Source organism: Cupressus sempervirens, chromosome 9 (assembly GCF_028749045.1).
Source record: "Cupressus sempervirens isolate cs-2001-9-10 chromosome 9, ASM2874904v1, whole genome shotgun sequence".
In the NCBI taxonomy this organism is placed as follows: domain Eukaryota; kingdom Viridiplantae; phylum Streptophyta; class Pinopsida; order Cupressales; family Cupressaceae; genus Cupressus; species Cupressus sempervirens.
The window spans coordinates 4,745,389-4,758,258 of NC_143126.1; positions in this window are offsets into that span (position 1 = coordinate 4,745,389).

Genomic DNA, 12,870 nt, shown 5'->3' on the forward strand with positions numbered 1-12,870 from the left:
TTATACTTATAACTTTAATCTCCAATTTTAATTCTTTTTATTTAATTAATTTCTCAATTAATTAAATATAATTAAACATGAAATCTCATAATAATTTTCCATTAAATTAAATCATTAATTTAATATTTTAATTAGACTTAATTAATAGAAAATCATTAAGGACTCATAAACAATGTACGAAAACCCATCATAAAAGAACACATACAAAATCAAACTAAAGGGTTATAATCATGAATTAATGTCATTCGATGAATTTAGAGGGTACTCAACTCAGATACTTGTCCTAATTATCAATTAGGTCAAATAGCTAAAGGGTTTAGGATTTGGACTTAAGATTTATCTCCCCTCTCTTACCATTGAGATAATGCAAAAGGGTACACTCATCCTGGCAATTTAGAGAAGTTGATACCCGATACCTACAACCTGAATAAAATCCACACATGTACAGACACAATATTCTAAGCTAAACAAGCAATGACAAGAAGTGGTGCATCGTGTAGACCCCGACTAGTAGGTGACTATGACTCCCTTCCTTAACCACATCAAAAACACCATACATAAAGAAAACAAACATGCACACCATACACATGCAGTATGGGGTAAGTATCCATAAGAAAACACATGTGATAATAAACCATCTAACTAATCATCATCGATAACTGAAAACACTAAATAATCATGATACATACGTGAAATATAGAGTACCAAGTAATCTCACTATATAATAAATTGAATGTAAAAAAAAATTGATAATCTTAAAACAATACTACTAATCATCAAACATAAAACTGGCCTAAAAGAGTTTGGCAATGATAGCAAAAAATGTAACTTAGGGGCAGGCACTACACAAATAATCCTCATGATGGGCCCAAATTTCAAATTCCTCATCATTTCAACAAATACTTGGCATCTTCCTATCACATTTAATTCTTCAAAGAATAATATCCATATATGATTAACTTTTGTTGATAAGTATGCTTTGGAATCTTGTCAAACATTGATTGCAAAATATAAGTATCAATATCAATCAAATATTTTGGATTTCTAAAATGAATTGTGGAAGGTGTTTTAATCTCTTAATTGGATTCAACGTATTTTTGGGTGATTTGCATAGCTTCAACTGAAGACAATGTGCCTTGATAGTAAGATGTGATAGCTGAATTATCACCTACTTGGTATGTCAACATGACATGAAGGAGTGCATATAACCTCAGATGTAGAACATGATGTACATTCAACATGATATGATGGTGTAACTCCAATATTGGATGATGGTGTACCTTCAATGTGATATGATGGTGTGACTTCAACATGAGTAATCATAGATGAATCTTGAAAATTCAATTTTATTTTTTAGCAGAAGAGTGGCATTCATTCTCTTTGTCTTTCTAACTCTAATTCTCTCTTTCTTTCTCTTGGTGTTCATGTTCCACATCCAAAGACAATATTCATTAATAGATTGTGATTTTTTTTGTTCAAATAATAATCTCATTTTATCACTCTTAATTTCCAAATCTCTCTCATGCTCTTTCTCTATTCCAATTTTTGCTTTCTTCCTTAGTATGATGATTTCTACATATCAAATCATTCAAACATACAAACTATAATGATTTATATAAATTTAATATATTACAAGTCAAATTAGAATAGAAATTTTCTCTTTAGTCACATTTTCCATTTACAAAAGACAACACTTACCTCAACTATGCTACAATATTGATTAGCACTTAAAAAATTGTGCAAAATGATTGAATTTTTTTTCTTTTTGACCTCCAACACCATGAAATGTGCATTTTTTCTAGAGGAGTTACAAAATAATATATAATAAAATAGAGAATGAAGGTCTTTCTCAACAGTAAACTTCCTTTATTATTGTTTTGTTTGTTTTCACATATAGTGATCATATTATACTACACTTGCACTATAGTGTGATCGCACTATGTGAAAACAAATCTCTCTCTCTCTCTCTCTCTCTCTCTCTCTCTCTCTCTCACACACACACACACACACACACACACACACACAAATCCCTTCCTTCCTCTCTTCCACCTTTGTAGATTCCTTAAGCAGTGTGTATGCTACATATTGTGATTTCTCTCTATTGCACGCATGCTTGTATTTACATAGTGTGCACACATTATAGTGCAATCATGCTATAGACAGAATGTGTTGCATATTACATTAGAATTCACCAAGCCTAAGGCTTGGATTTCCTTGGAGATCCAACCCAAAGGCTTGGTGGTCTCAAACAAGTCTAAGTTGTGCTTTCAAAGAAATATACCAAAATTCTTAACTTTTTGTGTGTGTGTTGCCATCATCTTTCCTCATGGTTTACTATCAATAAAATCAAGTTTCATGATATTGTAGATCTTATTATTAGCTATCTAACCATATAATTTATTTTGTATTTAGACTATTTTAAGCCATTCAACTATATTTTCTTTCGAATGCATGTCTGTTTCTTGTAAAAACCTACATGTAGTATTTTGGGGGTTAGATTTTGGCTTGATCGTCAAATTTTGTAACAAGTTGGTGTTTTAGAAAGTAAACTCCATTATACACACTTCTTAAAAAAAGAAGTCTCAATTATTTATTAGTTTTCAGTGATTTATAGGGGATTCACATAAATATTTCACATTTTTTGGGATGTGTCCACTTACAAAAATAATATAAAAAATATATATACAGTAAAAAATAGCCAAAAAATATGGGATAAACTATGTGATGTTAGGTAAATTTTGACTAGAGTGATTAAATAATTTTTTAAAAATCATTTAGGAGAGGTGCACCTAACACTATGTTATGTTTTTACTAAAAAAATTGTACCACCTTATGTGGTCCCCCTTTTTGAGGGCCTTAAATTCCATGATTTAATGGAAGGAAATAGGACTAGTACTTTTTTTTTTTGTTACATCTTGAAATTTCAAGTCTAACTATCTTTAATTTCTCGTCAAAGTTTATAAATTGCTGATTTGAAAAATAAAAAAATAAAAAAGAGTGACATCTTAAGCCCCCCTTTGGCATCACATCTTTGTGCACTTACTACATTACATTATCAACTATATAAAATTTGTTATATACACTTTGTTTGTCATTTATAAAACTTTATGGTAATTGAGATCAAGGTACATTGGGATGAGTTGTAATTTTTCATTATCGTGTTAAATCTATTAGGGTTATGTGCATATTAATATCGCTCTCAAGATTAAGATGAGTCCAAAGTGTAAGAGAGACTATCCACTCCTAGCATTACCTTTTAACCACCAATGAGCTTTTTGAAAACCCTCTTTTCACCTTCTTGATAGTATGTTCTTGGCCTAAAAGATAATGACTGTTATAGAATTGTGGGGTGTAATAGGGCTTGACTATGTAAAATGTGTTAAAGAAACAATCTAAGCAACATCATAGTGATGTAAACTTTGAGGTGACAAATTCATTTTTTTTGTGATTACAATCATATACGAAAATATTAGTAAAGGAAGATGAGGGAGATAACAAAATTTTCCCCAAGTATAATGACCCTTAATATAATTTTTTAAAGAATATTATTATTCTGAAATAAAATATTGAAATATGCTCATCATAATTCCAGAATTCCATCTTTCATACTCAAGGAAGATCATTGGATAAAGAGTTTCAACCTAGGAAATTCTATTTGAGCTTGATGATGAAGGAAGAATGATCTTGGAATCTTAAAACTCCTTCAAACTTGTACGAAGAGGTTGTAAACATAAATGACTATAGGGTATTTAATAAAATGTAACGATTCTATTCTCAAAGATGTTGGATGGGGAAAAATATTTCATGAAAAAGATCCATTGTTAATCCACATTATGGACAATGGCTCATGCAAGAGATGGGCACACTTATACGCTTTATATACATTGAATATATTGGGATCATATCTATGGTTGGCTTGCAATTAGCATAATCCTTGATAATTCTAATATGTTAAGTTGATAGATCATTGGGGTTAGGATATTAGAGTTACCTAATTATGCTTGTCTAGATAGGAGTAACAAGTAGTTGTTAATCATATTGTGAATCATGTTATTAGATTATTGAAGATTTTTAAAGCTTATATTCTAAAAGTGGCTCCTTATAAGTAGTTGTCTGAATTTTTTTATTATTATATTATAGCTTTGTACAAAAATTAGTATTACAATATATTATTTTGACACTTCTGCATTTGTTGGCATAGATATTGTAATGACCCATACAAGCACATAATTTTGTGCTTGATTCATTATTGTTGTCAAAATATTAGACTTGGTGGTATTCATCTTATCCTAAAGTGAAACTCTTAATTATTAGTAATGGTTTTTCTAATACTTAAGTAAATTCTATTGTGATTGGTGGAAGTAATGAGATTGTACTCGTTGAAAATAGATGTATTGTTTTTTGTGTTCACAACTATCAATGTAACCACTACATGAATAGTGTGCACAATAGCTCACTCAATCATATAAAGAAATATATTCAATTAAGTAGTAGTTTTAAATATTGATGTCACCTACTCTATAGTTTTAAGACTTGCATGAGTTGGGGACTTGGTCAATTAGGGTTGAGATACTTTTTTTTACAATATTTCTTTCTTGCGCACATTACTTGGAATATTTTTTTACAATATTTCTTGAGAATGCACATTTGACCAAAACTCAAAAAATTAAAAACACAACGAAGCATTGTTCTTCATGATCTGCATGTGTTATAATTGAAAACGGCTAAAAATAAGAAACAATCACTATATTTTCTGAAATCTTAAAACAAATGTTTGACTTCTGATACATTCTCTCTGTTGATAGCCGACGCCCAGACAATATGTCTGTGGACAAATGCTCCTTTGAACATAGACGGCCATTCCACCTTGAAATCTTCTCATGTATTAAGGCAAATCATTGGGTTTTTCACAAAGGGCGATGTCTAAGAAATGTACGCAAATGATACGACGGAACAAATCACAGCACACGTTTGTGAGAGCTTGAATGACTTTGAGCGTTGTGTACTTACATCTCATGATATGTAAACCCTAATATTGTAATATTAACAAAGATCTCAAGGCAAACTTGTAATATTGTAATATTGTAATATTAACAAAGATCTCACCGCAAACTTGTAATACTGACAAAGATCTCAAGGCAAACTTGTAATATTGTAATATTGTAATATTAACAAAGATCACACGGCAAACCCTAAACTTGATTTACGCCGCCATCAAACAAGGATAACCGATAACTGCGGACTACTTTGTGTGGCTTGTCATCTCAATGAATGTTGTATATTTTCACACAGTCCATTCAGCCCATTTAACGTACTTTTGTGCTTTATAACATCCAACTGGACTGGATTTCCATACATTCACACATGTAACCCATAGTACGAGTTTTATTCACAAGAACAATAGATTACCTTGGATTTCCATAGATTCACACATGCAACTCAAAGTACGAAGCTTTTCTTGTATTGCTACATCTTGATAGCCTAATTTTGCAAGAGCAAAGGAGATGGTAAGCAATTAGGTTGCCCATCAACTATACAAATTCTAGTGCTCACCTTCATAGATGTTTCTTCATTCAATAGCTTAGCTTTTTCTCATTTCTTGATTGAAAAATGTCTATACTCTTCCGTTTCATGTGAAAGTTCTGGTTTCTTTTTGTGGTAGTTGTTTCTTCTTCATTTTCTTTATGTGAATTTGGCTTTCCTTTTATTTGTATATATTTTTATATTGAAAACAACCAAATAAATTTTTTGTTTCTTTTGTGTATGTTAACTCACAATTTTGGCTTACAAAAGTTATCCTAGTGACAAGTTTATTAATTCAAGAATACTAGTATAAACTATTAAATTCACTATAATGTTTTCTTTTGAGCATGATTGATGTTTAAATCTTTATCAATTTGATTATTTTTTCATACTTATCTATTCTCTTTCCTTAAGTACTAATAGAAAAGTTATCTTAGTGACAAGTTTACCTATTCAAGAATACTAGTGTAAACTATTGAATTCACTATAATTTTTTCTTTTGAACATGATTGGTGTATAAATCTTTATCAATTATTTTTCCATACTTCTCTATTCTATTTCCTTAAGTATTAATACCTAGGTTGCATATTTATTGCTTTCATTCAATATTCAAACAACAAACTTGATCATAGTAAAAAATATATAAAAATTTCATATCTAGTTCTTGTAAAAAAAATATTACATTAATTTATGATCAACAAATAAACAAACATTATAACATTTGGGGTCAAATTGCAATGGCAATTTGCAATGGTAGTGTAATTTGTGGGTGATTTTCATGTTTATTTTGTAATTGTCACTGACATCAAATTGCGACATCAGCGTGGTTATAAACAAAAAAAAATGACATTAATCATTCCCTATTTGTTTTGATCGATTGTGGAGAGCTACATGCAAAAGAGGGTGGGGAGCTCCGAACAAGAGTTGAAAGCTCTAAACTTTGGTGGAGATGTCATTGTCGTGCCCTTGTGATCATTGCATTTTGTTGTTGTGCCCTTGTGATCTCTACATTTCATTGCCATTCCCTTGGTGGAGATTAGTGGAGATCTAGGATTTTGTTGTCATGCCCTTGTGATCGTTGCATTTTATTGTTATGCCAAGGTGATCTCTACATTTGTTGTTGTACCCTTGTGATCTTTGTGCCCTTGCTCTACGATTTTATTACCATGTCATGCCCTTGTGATCTTTGTGCCCTTGCTCTGTGATTTTTTTCAAGGGGAGAAGAGGTACCTATGTAAATGTTCTTTTCTTTCCTTCTAAACATGTATCTCTTTATATTTTCCCCAATAGGTGATTATAGAAGCTTCTCTTTATGTATATTTATGTGTATATATACATACATACACACACATATATGTGTGTAACTATGTATGTATATAGAGAGATATTTTTAAACCCATGCTAAGTGACTTACCTCAAGATCCAGCACAAAAATAATGCAGACCAAGAAAAATGGGCAGAGTTTGCAAGAAATTTTACAAAATATGTCATAGTAGATATTTTTAGAAAGAAACAAGCCATAACCGAGTTAAATTGGTCTAGTTTTTTTATTAGTTGGGTTGATTACAAATTCCTATAAAACTATCATCAGATTAGGTACAATAAAACAAACAATCCGTTGTTCCTAGCTAGCAGGATCAAATACAATTTTCCAAGGTGATAAATTTGCATATGCAGATGCATCACTTGCATGTCAGGCATGAAGTGCATTCCCCAACTTATAATGAATGGTTGGATATAAAGGCTCCATATGCAATGTCCCCATTTTAGCAGTTGACCAAGTGTGTGTCTGTTAGCCTTGTTCTACATGGTCCCGAGGGCTAACGAAGGGATTAATGGGATCCTGGAGTGTTTTGGCCTAGTCATTTCCAATTTGGGCCAAAACGAAGTTGATTTACTCAGTTTTAGGCATACTTACTATTTTTAGTAAGTCGGCAAGACACAGTGCAGGTCAATTTTGGTGATTGGATTCGATACTCCTCGGTGAGAGCTTTCCGATGAGCTATCACTCGCATTATTTGGAGTCTGATTGCTAATACATTTTAATGCCTGAAGTTTTATTAAAGTAACGTCTAATTTAATTATAAAATATTAAAGTGTTACTTTAATATTTATTTTATGGTGATGTGTACCCAAGGGAGACATAAGGGGTATTTTAATATATGTTTTATGTATTACACATCTTTTATCCCACATTGCCCATATGAGTTGAGTGGACCCTTGGAAATAGAATAAAAGGAAGCATATGTGGCTTCATTAGGCAGGTTGAATATGAGAAGAAATTGGTGTGTGAGTTGCAGCTCCGTTCTTGGCATTTGAGGACGTCTATCCTCTCTTGTAACATTCTAGACGTCATTCCCTTGGGGTTTGGCCTTTGGAATTCTTTTTTATTGGCTTCATTATCAAGCAGTTTAGTTGCATTTCCGGCTACCAGCAGATTTGGTATTTTGCTCATATCTTCTTCACTACTTGTCTGATGCTTGTGCCGCTTTGAGGGAATGGTATTACGAAGGTAGTGGACTGATTGAAGGACAAAGTATTGTAGCAGCAAGTTCGAAAGCATGGGCTGGAGTATTATGTCAATACTGCTGAAGTAATTAGTGAGTTGATAAATCTGCCATGTATTTGGTTTTATGAATTCTGAAAATAACATTTTATTAGCAGCAGTTCATTTCCACTTTGCATATTATTGTAGTTTCTTTCTTGTTTATGTTGTATGATACCAATTCCATGCACAAAACACAACAAACAAATAAATGTTTGATTTCTGAAGTTATAAGGGGATTAAAACATTAAACGGAAAAATAAGAGGTTGCATGCAAACTGTTTGACAAAATTCCTTTTAGCATATTGGTTTAGTTTTTTGGGATATCCAGGGGTGCCCATTACACCATACACTGGCCCAACAATGGAAGCCAAGGATGTAACCATGCATGTATTGGCACAATCTCCCTGCGAAGATCCAAAGTATCTACTACTGTTATTAATTTGAGCATCACTATATGATCCTGAATGTTATCAAGTATTGCAGTAGGTAATAACTTCTCCCATGTCTCCAGAAAATGTAGCATAGGTTTAGGGTCCCTTGGCTCCCAGGAATTTGTAGCAATTATTCTCATTGCTCGAAGAATAACTTCAGTGAAGAGTTGAGTGTAAGGGGTTGAAGAAGCAAGTTATGCTTCTATGTAAATGTCATAATCACGAGGCCCATTCCCTTGTAGAAGCCTCTTCCATAATGAAATTACCTCTAAACCATGCAAAGGTTGTTGAATTAGTTCCCAACCTTGAAATACTCTTATAAGCAATGTCAAGGAAAATGCAGATGCAATACATGACAAATTGCACAACTTGTAGTCCTCTCAATATTTGGATTGTAAAATCTCAAAGACTCTTGCAAGTGATTCCAATGTCATAGTACCTACAACAACACTTTCTTGGATTCTATCTAGTGCTCCCATAATTTCCTCTATGATGTCTAGCTATTGTTTCTATTGTGCAGTCTCTTTTTAAAGTTGCTCCTTCTCTTTCTAGTATATTGCTAAATACTTACTCTCTCTCTCTCTCTCTCTCTCTCTCTCTCTCTCTCTCTCTCATGCCTTAAATTTTGATCAAACTTTTAAATATCCACTTCTAACATATCTAAAATTAACTTCTCATTATTTTGTAACTCTTGCATAGGTGTTTGATCCTCGATAGCTTTCATTTCAGCATTCAAGTTTTCAAGATTGGTCAACACCCTCACTTGTGGAGCTCTCATGTCAAGCACTTTTTGTACCGTTTCAACACCATGTTCTTACTTCTGAGCTAATAGTTCTTCAAGTGCATTTTCTTGTAAAATATTAATTTTGTTGAACAACTATAAACTCTTAGAAAGTGCATTTTTGTTTTCTATTAGCATTGATAGGCTTCTCTTGAACAAAATCAAAATGAATAGGCATAAACAAAACACAAATTATGACATTTCCTTCATTACATCCATATCTCTTCTTATGTCCCTAAGCTATAAAATAATGTCTATTGGTTCTCATCAACAACTAAGATAATTAGTTCTCTGCCACTATCAAAACTTATCAATGGGAGAAAGATAGTCCAAATAAGTAATCAATATGAAATGGGAGTTCTATTGATGCGGTAGATAGAGATATAAATGTATGTACGTATGTATGTATGTACATATATACATGTGTATGTATATATATGTGTATATATACATATGTACACACACATATGTGTGTGTGTCTATGTATATATGTATGTATATATATAGAGAGATCTTGGCATAATAGAAAAATGGATCCAGCTGTGTACATATTCCAAAATCCAAATAATAAAATAATAAAACTCACTCAACATGTAGCATGGTCATAGATCTGATAGCAACGCCTATTGGCAAGTAGATTCCTTTTTTTCTCTCTCATTTTTCATGTGTTTATTTCACTTGAACTATTATTTCTTAGGGGACATTTTGTAATATTGGATTCATTTTATGCAGGAGGCAATGAGGACATTCCTAGAAGTACCCATGTTAGATGTATGGAAACATTAAAAAATTGTGATGAATTGCTCGTGAGCAATGAAGATGGACTTCCCCTGAGAGTAGCCCAACTTCCAAGTACTTTAAAGATTGATACTTAAAGATTTCAGATGTTAATGAGGAATGAACATTTCTTTCTTTATTTCTTTATTTATTATCATTTTTAATTTTTTTTTTTTTTTTGGGGGCGGGGGGGGGGGGGGGTAATGAGCTTCCACCTTCATGTGGTTGACCTTGATTATTAGAGAATATTAAACTATTCTCAAAACCAAGTGAAGCTCAACATTAACCTATGATTATATGACAACTAATTGTGTGAAACTCTTGGTTTTAGGAAATGCAGAAGAAGGCCATAGTTCGATATGTAGTCTCAATTCATATGCATATGACATCAAGTGAAGCTAAAAAATGCAACAGATTTGCATTTTTGTTAGAGGTCTTCAATTAGGCATTTTAAGTTATAGACCATCATGAACATTGTAACTTTGACTCTTGTAGGCAAGGGTAATGTCCTTAACATGCAAGCAAATCAAGATTTTCTATGTGTTGGCTTGTTGAGGACATTCTCTCATCCATACTAACTAGAGTTCTAATGTTCATGATGGTCTATAATTTAAAAACTTAATAGACCTATTAAATAAACGTAAACGTGCTACATTTTTTTAGCTCTGCCTATTGTCCATGCATATAGAATGCAATTGCACATGCATTCTCAATTCAGAGTAACATAATCTAATTTTGGATGTGATAGAAAAATGATATGCACTAGAAGATGGGAAAATGATGTCACTTTTGTAGGTCTAGAACCTTTTTTTGTTATATTTTGTCACATGTATCCACATGAATATGAATATTTTGTCACACATATCATTTAAGAACATTGTTTTCTTCATATTCTAGGTTGCAATATGTGATCCTATCCTCAAGTCATCTTTCATGTTTTTTTTTTGTAGGCTAATGTACTTTCATGCATTGTCCCACTTTATATGTGCTCATTTTTTTGGTCCAATTGAAGGATACTAATTTGATTGTGGATATATTCTTATATTCTATTGTAATATATTTATTAATTTTTCCATCTCAATCTTTGCAAAACATTTTTTAGAAGTAGTCACACTAATATGGTAGTTTGATGCATGATCACTCATTTGTATGTTCATTGTATTATAACATCAATTTCATATGCCTTTTTACTCGATGGACTTCTTGGAACTATCTATTATCATAAAATTTAGACATCATAGTATCCATTTATTATTTTGATTGGATGGATTTCTAGACATATCAAAGAATTCTTTACATTGGGACTAGTTTGATCCATTTTTTATGAGAAGTTTGAACGATCATTAGCTAAATAAACTATCTTTAAAGGTGCTCTACTGCAAAAAGATTAACTTAGTGTGAGGTTGGTAAAAGGATTCTTGTTAGTGCCTCCATTGGAATGATATTATGTGAGGCTAATGATTTTCTGATATGAATAGAGAGTTGTTTTTGTGCTAGGTTGTAAATATTAAGAAAGATGATTCTATACATCAATAACAAATATGGGTGTCATAAATATGATGGAAATAATTATGTAAAACCTTAGTTTTTGATATGCTTTCATAATAATAGACTTATATTAAACTTCAATTTTGTGATAATGCCATCAATATGGATTACATGAATACTCAGATTTGATACCATATATAGTGCCCAATAGTACTCAAACAGTGATAGTAAGGAACACCTACCACAAATGTTGACCAAAACTTGACTAGAGACTTAATACATTCACCAAATGAGCATGTTTGACACTCTAATCAATAGCAGATCTATATGGCTTCTATTTTAAGCTCCCATTTTTAGACGCTTTCATACTGATGTATGTGAATATTAAGGATTGCATATCTGATGCTCAACTGTTTATGGGAGTCACAAGCTTGTACAACCCACTACAAACCCTCTCTTTTGAGGTGGCTTACTTCTATGCTATATCATGCTTGTAAGACCAGTATAATTATTCAAAACTAATACAAAAATATATCTAACAACTCATTCTCTACAAGGTAGTAGGAAATACCACTTCAAGTACTTCTATTGAACTCTCCTAGAAATAATCATTGACAAATGAAGTAACATCTTTCTCAAATGTAAATAACCTTGCAATAAACCCTTAGCAATCTGAAGAGTGTCCTTCATTACTAATTTCATCCTCATAAACCCTAATAGAAGAATTCTCCACTATTATTTAAATTTGTACATATCCAATGTACCCCAAAGAGAATTCTTGAATCTCTTTTATAGCACTATCATACTTGAGCTTATTCACTCATTTTCCCATATTGGATTAAAAAAACCAACTTTTAGTAGACCTCTATTGGTAGCTACCAAAATAACATAATAACAGGATCAAGAGATAAACCACCACACACCCTATTAAGACATCATTGAAAAGACTATATCAAGCACCAAAAACTTACAAGACGTGGACACCTAAGGACAACATATTACCTAGATCCAAGTAGAGAAAGCAAGAGGATAACATTGATCAAAAAAGAAAAAAGTCTATATTTTTATTAATAATTTAACTAGTCGTTGCAATTTTAATAGACATTCTGATGGCTAGCTATCACAACAACATCACAATTACGATGACTAGTTCCGAAGGATGAATGTCGCTTCTACAGCATAGCTATCACATTGACATCACAATTATGATGTTGTGAGTGTGAAATATCATCCCTTCCTTCTTCCAAGTTGTGATATTGTCAGTCATCGTGATTACAATGGATCACCTCATCATTAGAATTTGTGATAGCAAAAGTTTGATG